This window comes from Trachurus japonicus, chromosome 5 (assembly GCF_045865225.1).
Source record: "Trachurus japonicus isolate A0001 chromosome 5, Traja_1.0".
In the NCBI taxonomy this organism is placed as follows: domain Eukaryota; kingdom Metazoa; phylum Chordata; class Actinopteri; order Carangiformes; family Carangidae; genus Trachurus; species Trachurus japonicus.
Window position 1 is genome coordinate 36,796,722 of NC_140911.1, and position 12,041 is coordinate 36,808,762.

The window sequence follows — 12,041 nt, forward strand, 5'->3', positions numbered from 1 at the left end:
AAATTGAATGTGAGGGTGTTTCTATCATTATGAGGGCAATGCAGTGTTACAAAGTAATTTTACAAGCAATCTAATCAATGTAATCTAAATTTGCCCAAGCTCAAGGAGGAGGTGTGAAGTGTCGACTTTAAGACACAGAGGAATAATCACAGAAGAAAAACAGTTTTACTTAGAGAAGTAATTTTATGTTTTGGAGAAGAAAAAAATGGTTTTGGTTCTTGGTATTGACTAATATTCTTTTATATAAATTTTATACACAGCAATAACAAATAAAACACAGACAAGACTCACATACACACAAATTAAGACAACCACAGACAAGACAAGCAGGACAGACAGGGCCTGTAGGGTTAGACAACCCTAGAATTTAGTTTAAAAAAAGATTATAAATAAATAATACTAATAGTAATAATAATTATCATAGAAGCTATGACGTGTTCATTTCCTGAATATGCTCGATGGCCTTAGACCAGAAGGGAGTCGAATTTAGCACCATTCATTCTGGCGGTAGATCTTTCCAGTAAACAAATATCAAAAAATAAATTAATCCAAAGTTTCCTTAGAGAGATAGCGGGTTGACTAGCGTTGACTAACATTCTTGACTTGGGTCTTGGACAATGACATCATCCTTGATCTGTGGATCTGAGGGGCATATATCTGTGTGGTCAGGGTGATGCAATGCGGGGCTCTTACATAACAATTTTCTGAGGAATTATGAATGGAAATGTATAAAAATTTGAAAGGTTGTCTTTTTTCATGTTAGCTTAATATTCTGGCTGCTGCATTCATGTTAAACAGAGGCTTGATTAAGACCAAAATATATCAAGTGCAGAGCAGGCACATTTGAAAACACAGTCAAGTCAGTTTCAGAAGCTGCCTTTTCCCACCAAAATGTGTAAAACAAGGATGACCATCCACAAAACATGTCCTGATTATGAAAGCAGCATGACGGAAAATGTCAAGACACACAGTGCAAGGACAAGACGAGAAACACAGGAGACAGGACAGGGAGGGACGAGCCTCATTAGGAGGCAGGTCAGTGAACTGCACAGGCTGAGACGTCGCATACGACAGGACACGAAATGTCTCACCCCTGCTGCTCCTTCCTCTAAAAGTCCCCATGATTTGAGCTCCAATGAAGAAAAAAAAAACTCAAACGTCTCCAAGGAGTTTGGCAATCGCTCATGCCCCCCCCCCTCCCTCCTTTTATCATTCACAACACCTTCCCTGCCTGAGAAATGTCAGCATGTCACTGCCTAACCAGACTCTGCAGTGTACGTGCGTTATGTGTGTTGGCCGTGCATGTGAGCGAGTTGGGGGCATTGAGACATCTGAGTGTGAGATGGATTGAAGCGGTGATGTGGAGGCAGCAGGAGAGCGAGGGTAGAGAGGACAGCTACCGTGCAGCATCTCCCTCTGCCCATATTAGTCAAAGCAATTCAATCTATCATCCTCCTCCCTACTCCTCGCCCCCTTGGCTCAGTCACTCTGAGTGTGATGGATGGACTCCACTTGCTTTTATTCCAATGCCACGAAAGAAGCAGTCCTGGGATGAATATTGGAATTGTATGTTTTGATATACTAGGCAGGTGGAGTTAATCTCAGAAAACTACATCTAAAAAGTTATTATTCCTGGTTTTTATACATTCAGGCAGAAAGATGAGTGTGTTTCGCAAGTACATCGAGCAACTGTTGGAGGGATGAGTCAGTATAGCTTTGATAGTCATTGACATGGAGACTTAACTTGCAATTTCCCCTTTAAGTATCTTTAGGACTTGAAATGATTCCATCCACACAAAACACATTTAAAATCATTGGAAACATTGGGATTTCCTCTTGCATTTAAAATAAAGCAATGGAGGTATGAACGGCCTTAATACATTTCTAGGAACTGGCCTATCACTGTAATCTGGTTTCATTCCTCTAAATGATAAAACTGCAATCCAGTCTGAATCCAGTCTTATTGTTTTATCCAACTGAGATTTTTTTTTTTTTTTTTTTTAAACCTGATCTCCATTTAACTTGGGAGTCCAGATGGGTTTTTGATCAGTCAATTACCAAATTGGTTCTAACAGAAGGGTCTGAAATTTGGATGAAAACAGAACTAATACCAATAAATGTCTGCTCACTTTCATCTGATTGTACATGTGCGAGTCTGGCATCATCTACTGTAATCAAATTGATGTATATGCATGTCTCCTGCAATTTTTCACATTAACGTGAAAGCATCTGTCTTTTTTCCCAACTCTTGCTCTTGCAATGTGAGCTCATCATTGTGGCTGAGACGCTGAAAAATGTGAACAATTTATTCTGCTCACACCTCAGAGCCAAGGCCTTCCAGACAGACAGTCAGTAAATAATATCCTGGACATCCTCACATGATTTCACTCATCTGTAGTCAATCATGAACAGATGGGACAGTGTGACTGCCATGTTAATAATGTCCTCAGATCAATCATTTGAGGAACTGTAGTGGTAACTGCTCATGTAGCGTCACATGGGAGGAGATTAAAGGTGGGCTTTGACCTTTCCTGGGTTATAGGAGGACCCAGTAATCTGTTGAAACTGGGGGACACACCTCACTGCATCTTAACATACTCCCTCAGTGTCTTTGCCTGACCGAGGAGAGAGGGCAGGGAATATATTACTATACTGATCAGCCCACTCTGAATTATGTCCTATATGTCTCTTGTTTCTCCTTGAAGCCCAATTTCAGTTTCATTTTGTTTGTTGACAAATTTCATCAGCTCAGACAAGACAGCAGTGGATAAGTTGTAAAGTTGTCCGTTTAAACCATTCAGGTAGAAATGTTCACACTCTCACAAAATAGAGGAGAATTGCAAGTTGTCTAGACAAGCAGAGACCTTGGAGGGGGAATTTGTCCTCTGAAGCGTGACATGGGCCGACCTGCTGTCAAACACTGCCTCCCAGTGGTGATACACCTCAAATGTGCAGCAGAATTTTCTATTCAATGTTTATATGTCCTCACTTTTACTATCTCAGTAGCTTGAAGGTGATACAAGTGATCCATTGTCAAAGGGTGAGTGGCAGTATCATGCATCATTACAAATACTATATTCTGTTTTCTGTGAGGGTAAATGGACTTGCACTTATATAGCTTATAAACCTTCCGGTTTATGGACAACCCGCTCTACCTCCTGAGCCACAGACACCCATGTGGCTCTTCAAAGTTATTTTATATTTTAATGTAAAATATCAAACTCAGGATTTGGAGCATAATTTTCATCAAATTACTCTAAATTCAATTCATTCTTCAAGACAGACTTGGTTTCCTTGGAAATCTGTGATCTCCACAAGATCTGAAATGATGTTTGGTGGGTTTGAACCATGTTTGGCTGAAATGATGACTGACTTCATAGCAAACACACTGATATCAACAATTGCTCCACAATAAAACAAACCTTTCATCCATCCAACGAAAATGAAATCTTGTTTCATAATTGCAGAATAGTGAAACTATTTCCTTGGGACAATGATTATCCCAACCCAGGTGTCTTCAACTGTTTGTGACCTGAAGTGTGTCGTGCTGTCAGCCGATGGAAAGCACTGCAACAATTATTTCTATTCAATGAATTTGCAGTGTGCATTGTTTAATACTGGAAGAGATCCGATCTCCCCGAGGGCTATCTAGATCTCTGATGAAATCAAGCCACATGGAAAAGAATGACCTGGTCTTTTCGTCAGTCTCACGGGTTTCAGCAATGAAAACAAGTGTTAAAAGGCTGAGGGACAGATGTATCTTTGTTTTCCATTAGCATGGCGAGTGTCCACCGAAGACAGATTTGATGATTTCCAACTTTTACTATTTTTTTTTCTCTTTTTCCAGGAAAGAAGAAGAGAAGACGAGTAAAGGGAAAAGCCTCGAGGCACTTGTGTAAATTATCCACCCTGCTGGATTTCCTTCAACAAGACATGAGCCGCATCTGAGGGGGGATTTCCCAGAATGCCTGATGGAAGAAAGCAGCCAAATAAAATTTGGTTCCAGTTTATATGAATCAGGGGCAGAAATATCCCCAGTCTTTCTCTCTGAAAACAAAGGTACAGAATACTTCCAGCATTCATTGTTCTCTAAAATAAATCGTATGTTGTTTGGTTTGCCTATTTCTACTGTATTGAGTCAAAGGTATAGCTAACGAGATGTTTAGATTTAAATGTATGTGTTGCCTCTTTTTCTTCATTTGATTTCAGTCAATTTTAAATGTCTTCTAATCTCTGCTAATTTCATTTGGTGTGCCATTTTCTGCTACCATTTGTTTTTACTACAGATTTATGTTTTAAAGTGTGTGTGATGTGATTCTTTTACAGTCATTGTTTGTACTTTTTACATTTATGTTAATGAATTATTAACAAAACCTGCTAAAACTGGTTTCATCATTTTCTTATTGTTCCTTAATGTGCAAGGTGTGTTTTCACAAATCATTTCATGTCTCTTCCAAACTTCAAATTGTAAATTTTGACTGAAGATTTATTTTAATGCTTCTGTGGCAAAGTGAAGAGGGCCCGGAACCCACACCTCCCGGGTAAGAGTCATGCGTGCTTGCCAATCACCCAAAGGGACATCCCCTTGGCCAAGTAGCCAGGGCGCATGATCAATTGGAGGCATAGTGACAGGAACCTCAACTGTCACAAGACTCTCCCCCTCTTTTCAAAAGCACATCCTTGTGCTTCTGCGCAGCCTGCCACACATTAGGAATCCATGGACCCACCACTAGTGCTACATGGATCCTGCCAACAGCACCAGAATGTGGCAAGGTGAAGAGGGCCCGGGCTACTTCCCTAAAGGGATGTTCCTTTGGGTGACTGGCAAGCGCGCCTGACTCTTACCCGGGAGGTGTGGGTTCAATCCCTGCCTGGGCTCTCTTCACCTTGCCACACTCCATTTTATAACCTTAACCTTAAACACTGAACAAGGAGGTGGTGAGGATGTATTGGCAGCAAGGACAAGGACTCGCCTGGGCCATCATCCTGCTGTCAGTCACATGTTCACAGACTGACAGCTGACCTTCACTTTATGGATTGCCTCTTTCAATCCACCGTGGGCCAAAAAATATCCTCATTATTAACTATGACGCTCTCTGACTGCTAAACATGAAGGATCTAATTGGATCTCTGTACTTAAATCAATTCACAAGTCACAAAAAAAATTGCCAGTGAAAAAATCCATCAAGTCAAACCTGTGCCAGAGCCTTTTTGCTGATTTCATTTCGTCTTTCACTTCCCATCAACTGTTGAGGCCTGGGAGCCCTGCTGCTCTTCATTCAAGCAGCTGATTTCACATGCACACATTCAGCCACAGAGGGAAGTGTAATCACTGGAATCAGGTGCTGTGGTGATTGGATGGAAGGGAAACCTGTTGATCGTCAAGTTTCAGCAGCACATAATGATAAACAACTGCATTAACCTGGCATAGAGATGAAAGAAAACTGCCTGTGCAGTTATACTGCTGGATGTTTGCAGTAAACCTTATAGGACTTTATATGCAGAACATTAGTGGAATATAAATAAATTGAGTTTGACGTAGAGTTGAATGAGGGAGCCTGCAAATCTGTCAATCTGGCAGTAATGGGGGGGTGGGATTCTCATCTTTACTCCCCAAAGTCCATGTTTGTCTTGTTTAGCAGGCCAACACACTGATATGTTGGGTTAGAAAAGTAGAAAACCAAACACAGGTTCACATTTGAAAAGCTATTAATAGGGATATTTCCCCCCTTAGCTTTGGTTTGAATACAGTGTAGCTATTGCTAGTGCTGGGAGGTTCCTGGGTACCTGAAGATAAAGGAAAGTACAGTACAGTGGATGAGGGGCCCACTATGATGTGGCTTGACATCTTCCATACATCGCATGTCTGTTTACTCAGTATTGCCATTTTTATTCACCACTACAACTTATTATTTCACATTTTGGGAACGACTGGACCCAAATACAGAAAGGGGCAAATGCAAGGGGCTCTGAACCAGGAGCATTACTAGTCATTAAAGCAGAAGTAAGCGGAATGTTTGTGCTAATATAAGTCTTAAATAGTTATATCTTCCGACAGCAATCACTTACATAGAGTGTTTGGTCCGAAACACGGGTCTGTCAGTCACTCTGCTCTGCTGTAAGCCGAGGAGAAAACTTCTTGTATCCTACAACCTTTATCCAATGAGGAGAGAGAACGGCATAAAGGGCTGTGTGTGCAGCCAAGGGATGCGCGTGAATGTGGTGACGTAGGGACGAGGGCGGGGACTGCTAACTCCATCGGCTGACAAGAAGTTAGCCAAAACAACCAGATTGCTTACTTGCCCCTGTTAAAGGGGTCTGGTGACGCCCCTGTCCTGAACAGAAAAAAGCACCAACAAAAAGGTCTATGGGTCTAAGTCCCAGACGTCACAAAAAAGGAAGAAATAAAAGCCTTCAACCAAAACTACAAAACAACTAAGAGAACTCCGAAAAACCTAAGGAACACAAAAGATGAAAAGACTGATGACTCACAAGGAAGGGTCACACCCTCGAGTACAGGACATTTCAGGTCGACGAGGTTGACGAGACAGACTGGCCAAGACAAGAGGGAACACACAGACTTAATAGACACAGGTGTGGAAGACAAATACAAATCTAGGCAGGAAAAAGACAACATGATTATGTCAAAATACTAAACAGGAAACCCCAAACTGAACAGGAGGACACACAAAGGACATGACAAGCTATTTGTTGTATCTGAATCAAAGGTCTGGGAATAGAGAACACTGTGTGCTGTTCACAATATATAGCTTGTTAAACTAATGACTAACTTTGGTAGTCATTAGTCATTTGGTAATTGATAGCTGAGCCTGGATAGAAGAGGGCTACAAGATGAGGTGGAATTTGGCTCCTGTTTACATATGAATAATTGCAGAAATCTCTCCACATTGTCTTTCTCTCTCAAAACGACAGTAAACATTTGCAGCATGCATTGTTCTCCAAAATACATTGTATGCTGTGTGGTTTTCCTCTTTTTTACCATTTAGTATTAGTTGAGTTAGTTCATAACAACCTTGGACTACTGCTCGTACTGTAAGGCAAGTTAAATAAAGTTTCCTTTCTTGTCATCATGTGAAAAAAAAACGACTTGTGTTGATAAAGCAAGCACCAAGAGCCAGAATCATAATGCAATGCTGCATGTCGACCACTAGATGGTGTGCAAGAGCTGTTCTTTTAAAAAACCTCCAAAACTTCATCTGAAACTCTGATCAATATATGAACAGTATGATCATGAATCTTAACCAAGTGTTTGAAGAGTATTCTTTTAGATTAGATTTGTGCTCAGATAATACAGCTTTTTTTTTTTTTCAAATAAAAAGAAAATTACACACGAATAAAACAATATACAGTAATATAAATTGTTCAGGATACGGAGGAACAGTGTGTTTCGGTGGCCTCCTGCTGCTAGAGGCTGAACTGGAGCTCTACCTAAAACCCGCAGTGAGCATTTGTGGTGCAAGAGGGGGAAAGATATCCCCTTTGGTTCTGTCCAACACGATGTGGCATCTGTGGGTTGTGTAACTCAAGTGGAAGGGAATTAAGAAGAAAAGCACTTCAATGACTCTAAAAGCAGCCACAGAGAGTTCACATGTCCCTCTGCATCGTTGGGAAAATGTTCAATCTTCACTTTGATGTGCTCTACAGCCCGTTTGGCCTGAGTGCAATGTATTATCAGGAAGATGGACATGTGTTGCACAAATGTTGTCATGCTGTAGCCATGTTTTTATAGATGTGAAAATTAGGAACTATCATTTTTACACATGAATATTCATATTGATCAGAGGATAAAATCAGGTTCTTTGTAATTAGCTCTGTGGTCATTACCTGCAGTACAATACCAAGGAATCAGGACATTTCTCAGGAAGTTTCTGAGTAAAGAAGTTCATTAACACCATTAACAAAGAGACCGTCTGTCCCTGAAAGACTGCTTCCGTTTTAAAGTTGCCCAGAGTTTCCTGCCAAGCCAGAACAGTGTGCAACGTGGATCAAACATGGCTTTTATTTACAGCCAAGGTCCCAGCGAGGTCCACATTAACCTCTCAGTCTTATTTACTGTACCTGCTGGCCCGTATTAAGCAAAGCCTGAGTCCAGTTAAAGTTGGATGTAATTCTCCAAACCCCTTGCCCAGATGTCCAGATTTCTTGGATGCATTAATTCATCAATCCAGGCAAACAGTCTTTTAGCAGTCTGTGCTGCATTAGCCACTGTCTCGTAACTCTCTTAAAATCTGGCTCCCGGGGTCAAACTTTTGAGCTTCTTGCCAATTAAGGGCAGTTGTATGGTAAGCAGATCCATTACTGCTATGCCCTGAGGAATCACTATGTCTTATTTCATTCTAATTCCACTTTCCATCATGTTTCGGGAACGGGACATGATGAAAATGGCTTGTGACAGTTCTGACCCATTTGGAGGTTTTGCTACACAACATGAGCCGGTGAACTCCTCATACTTCACTCACGTTGGACCTAATGTCCTCGTGGCCACATAGAGTTTTTAATCTCACGGTCAACATAAAGGAAAATTTGCAGTCGGCCCCTGCTGCCCAGTCTGCAAAGTGAACTGGGACATTTGCAGGCGACCTGATGGACGGTTGAGAGGCTGGAACAACATGTCTTGCTGTGTGCCAAACATGCCACCGAAGTTGGTACAGGCATCTTTGATTAAAGATATAGAGATGTTCATTCATAAGTTTATTTATTTTATTTTGGTTTTATAAGCCAGTTTTACTTCCTAAGTCTTAAAAGATTTGCAACATTTGTTTGTTTCTAAAACTGCTTTTTTTATTTTGATAGAAAAAGAAGAAAAAAACACCCATAAAATGTATCCTTCCAACACTCGACTTCTGGAAAATGTCTGCAGAGCATCTGGACCAAACTCCATTTATTAACAACTAATTAACATTTCCAAATGCCGACTTGATTCTTTATTAGAAAGTGAAAAACCCATAATTCTTCATTATTATCGAATTACTCATTTTGGGTTTGTTTGCTCCAGATGCTCTGCATCTGTTTTCAGAGGTAATAAAAGTGGTTGTAAATGAGTAACTGGTTTACCATTAATTGCTGCTATTTCACTTCAAACAGTGCTTTGATTATGTTGCTAAAACATTTCTAAATAGTCAGTGCACACAAGTGGTGATTTTCAACTTTAATTTGCTGAAAAGGATTACGTCGTTATTTATAGGTGGATGGGAAGGAATTCTTTAAGTCTTGGGGCTTGTAAAACACTTTCAGAAATCTCACTGGATTAATTTAAAAATACAAAACAGATTTTGGAAATATCACAGCGTGCATATGGCTGTCAGTTATACATATAACTGCAAACTGTAAAGTCTCATTGATGTTAAACTTTAATATATTAAAATGAAGTAAATCATTAAAATGTCAAGTATTGAGTATTAGCTGGCATCAGTGCAACAACATGATGAAGTTTCTTTCACAACAACACTGTCCTGCATGGATACAATTACATTTAGTTTCATAGTGCACCGTGGAACATATGCATTCATGCCTATGACATGAGTCATTGTTTTGCCATCATTATCAATATAAGATAATCTGACTAATCTGCTTTACCAATGGAAAAAAAAACATTTGTTTTTAGGCATTTTTAAAAGCCCAGAACCTAACATTGACCCTAACCATAATTATTGACTTCTGAAAACTACCTTATCTTTGACCATAGATTGCCATCAATTTTGTCTCTACTTGCTGCAGCGTACTTTAAGAACAAAACAGACTCAGGGCCCTATGGCTATGAATTATGGTCCATATGCAGAGCAGGCACCTCTGAAAATCCCTCTTAAATACTCACTGGACTGTCGTTCAGGGCAAAGGTTTCTGTCTACCTGCCTGCAGCTCAAACACACCTTTCATCTCTTACATTCCTGAATATAAATAATGACTTTCAGGCTCTGGTAGCTGCACAAACTCCACCTGAAATGATTGCTACTGTTTGACGTGTATTCAATCACATACTAACACTCTGTAATCTCCCTTGGTTGTACATTATAACCCACAGAGCTCAGATGACAAGCCTTTGTTCCCATGCTCAGCCGCGAGTCCTCAAGGTGCAAGAAGGTGAGGAGACTTATGGGTGGTCGAGACCAGAGCAGTAGAAAGTGTTAGGCGTACCAGCGGGGTCCCCCCTCCACTGAACTCCTGAACCCCTTCTCTCCTGTTCACGGGCTAAACCTTTTAACACACGCGCCATTCTCCGCCAGGTCAGTCCGAGGTCTCCAGCCTTTCACACGTCGGCTGTTAATGAGGTTTCAGAATCTCAGGGCAAGGTGAAGGGAGTCTGACCTCCACTCAAGAAACGGAGTTGAGGAGAGTCTTCGGCACTGTTGGTCAAATCACTTCTGACATAAAACCACAGAACAATGTGCAGTAGTCTGGCTCTGGGGATACACTGAGAGAAGTGGTGCTAGCTCACTGTTTAATTTGACCTCAAAAGCAGCCTACACAGGGATTTGCAGCTGCTCTTTGGTAAGTCCAATATGATGTGCATGGTTTGTAATGTGGCATTTGTGGATTCTGAGAAACTTCTCCATGGTCTTCATTAAATTACTCAGAAAATTTGTAAACTGTAGCCTGGTATTTAGCATTGGTCCACTGCAGGGGGAACCTACATTTTAACCCTGGTTGTTTTGGCTTCAAATATAGCGAGCCGTGTGTGTTGTTTAGTTTGAACTGCTCCTTAAGTCGCTATACTCTTTCTTTACAGTCTTTAAATGTAATAACCCATTTAACTTGATTTTAGGTTGGACATTTTGAAATGCTTATGTTGTAGCATGTTATTTCCTATTATTTTAATTATAATTATGATCTCCCATAAACTGTAAAAAAAAAAACCTAGATAATAATATCTAATACCTAGAAGATTATAATATAATAATAGATATTTTAAACATGTATTTCAACACATCAACTTGTTTGATGTTTAGTTTATTGGAGTCTTCCAAATCTGTACATTTATTTACAATTTCATCCATTTAAATGGACAAAAAAATAATTTTAGCCACATTCAGTTTTAGCTTTAAGGCCGGCAGTGGCTATCTAGCAGCTAGCTGTAGGTTTCCTGTTTGCTGTCTGGCTGAGAAGAATCCAGTCTGAAGGCTCATCTATTAACAAATCAAAATGTTGTGGTTTAGTTTTTAGTTTTTAATTACTGGAATTTTTGCATTTCATTAGACAGATTTTAAACTAATCATAGTCTTAACTAGTACAATTTCCCCTTAAATAATTACAATTTGACACAGTTCCTCTAATTATTAAGACAATTTCCCATTTACCAGCAGCACTAGTAATGTCATTTAATTTAGAATTCAATATTAACATGAGTTACATAAGCTTCCAGGGGACATTCACACAAGGAAGGCTGGTTTAAGAGAAAACTGAATATTTGCAGGGTGTTAAGCGTTATTATTATTAGATTAAAGGGACAACGAGGAGTTTCTAATCGTATCTCTGACTTTAATTGTTGATGAATGAAAACATGAGTCCGTCTTGCGCCGCGCGCGGAGGCTCATAAAGGTAGTGTGAAAACGCTTCGCTTTTCCAAAACTCCTCGTTGTCCCTTTAATTGTCCTTTTAATTATTATTATGATTATGGACTCCATGAAGACTAGGTGGTTGTCTAAACATGTCGATCCATGTAGCAAATAAACAAATAAATAAGTAATGAAATTCAGTCGTATTTGACTCATTGCTTTTCGCACCATATTCAATTATCAGGCCCAATGTAACTCTGGCTTGTTTTGGTTTTTATCCATCAATACAAACATGAACTACCAAAATCCTAACGTAAAAATGAGAAACAGATACATTTGCAATTGTGTTACCACAATGTTTGTGTTTCCACTGGACAAACTCTTCACGATACACAGTGTCAGTTCCTAGAACAACATTGACTGACACCGACTGAAACTGATTTTAGGTCTGAAAATAATTAAAAAATAATAAATCACCCCACACTTTTTCTTTTTTATAACAGATCTTATTTTTATTGAGGAGAGTCA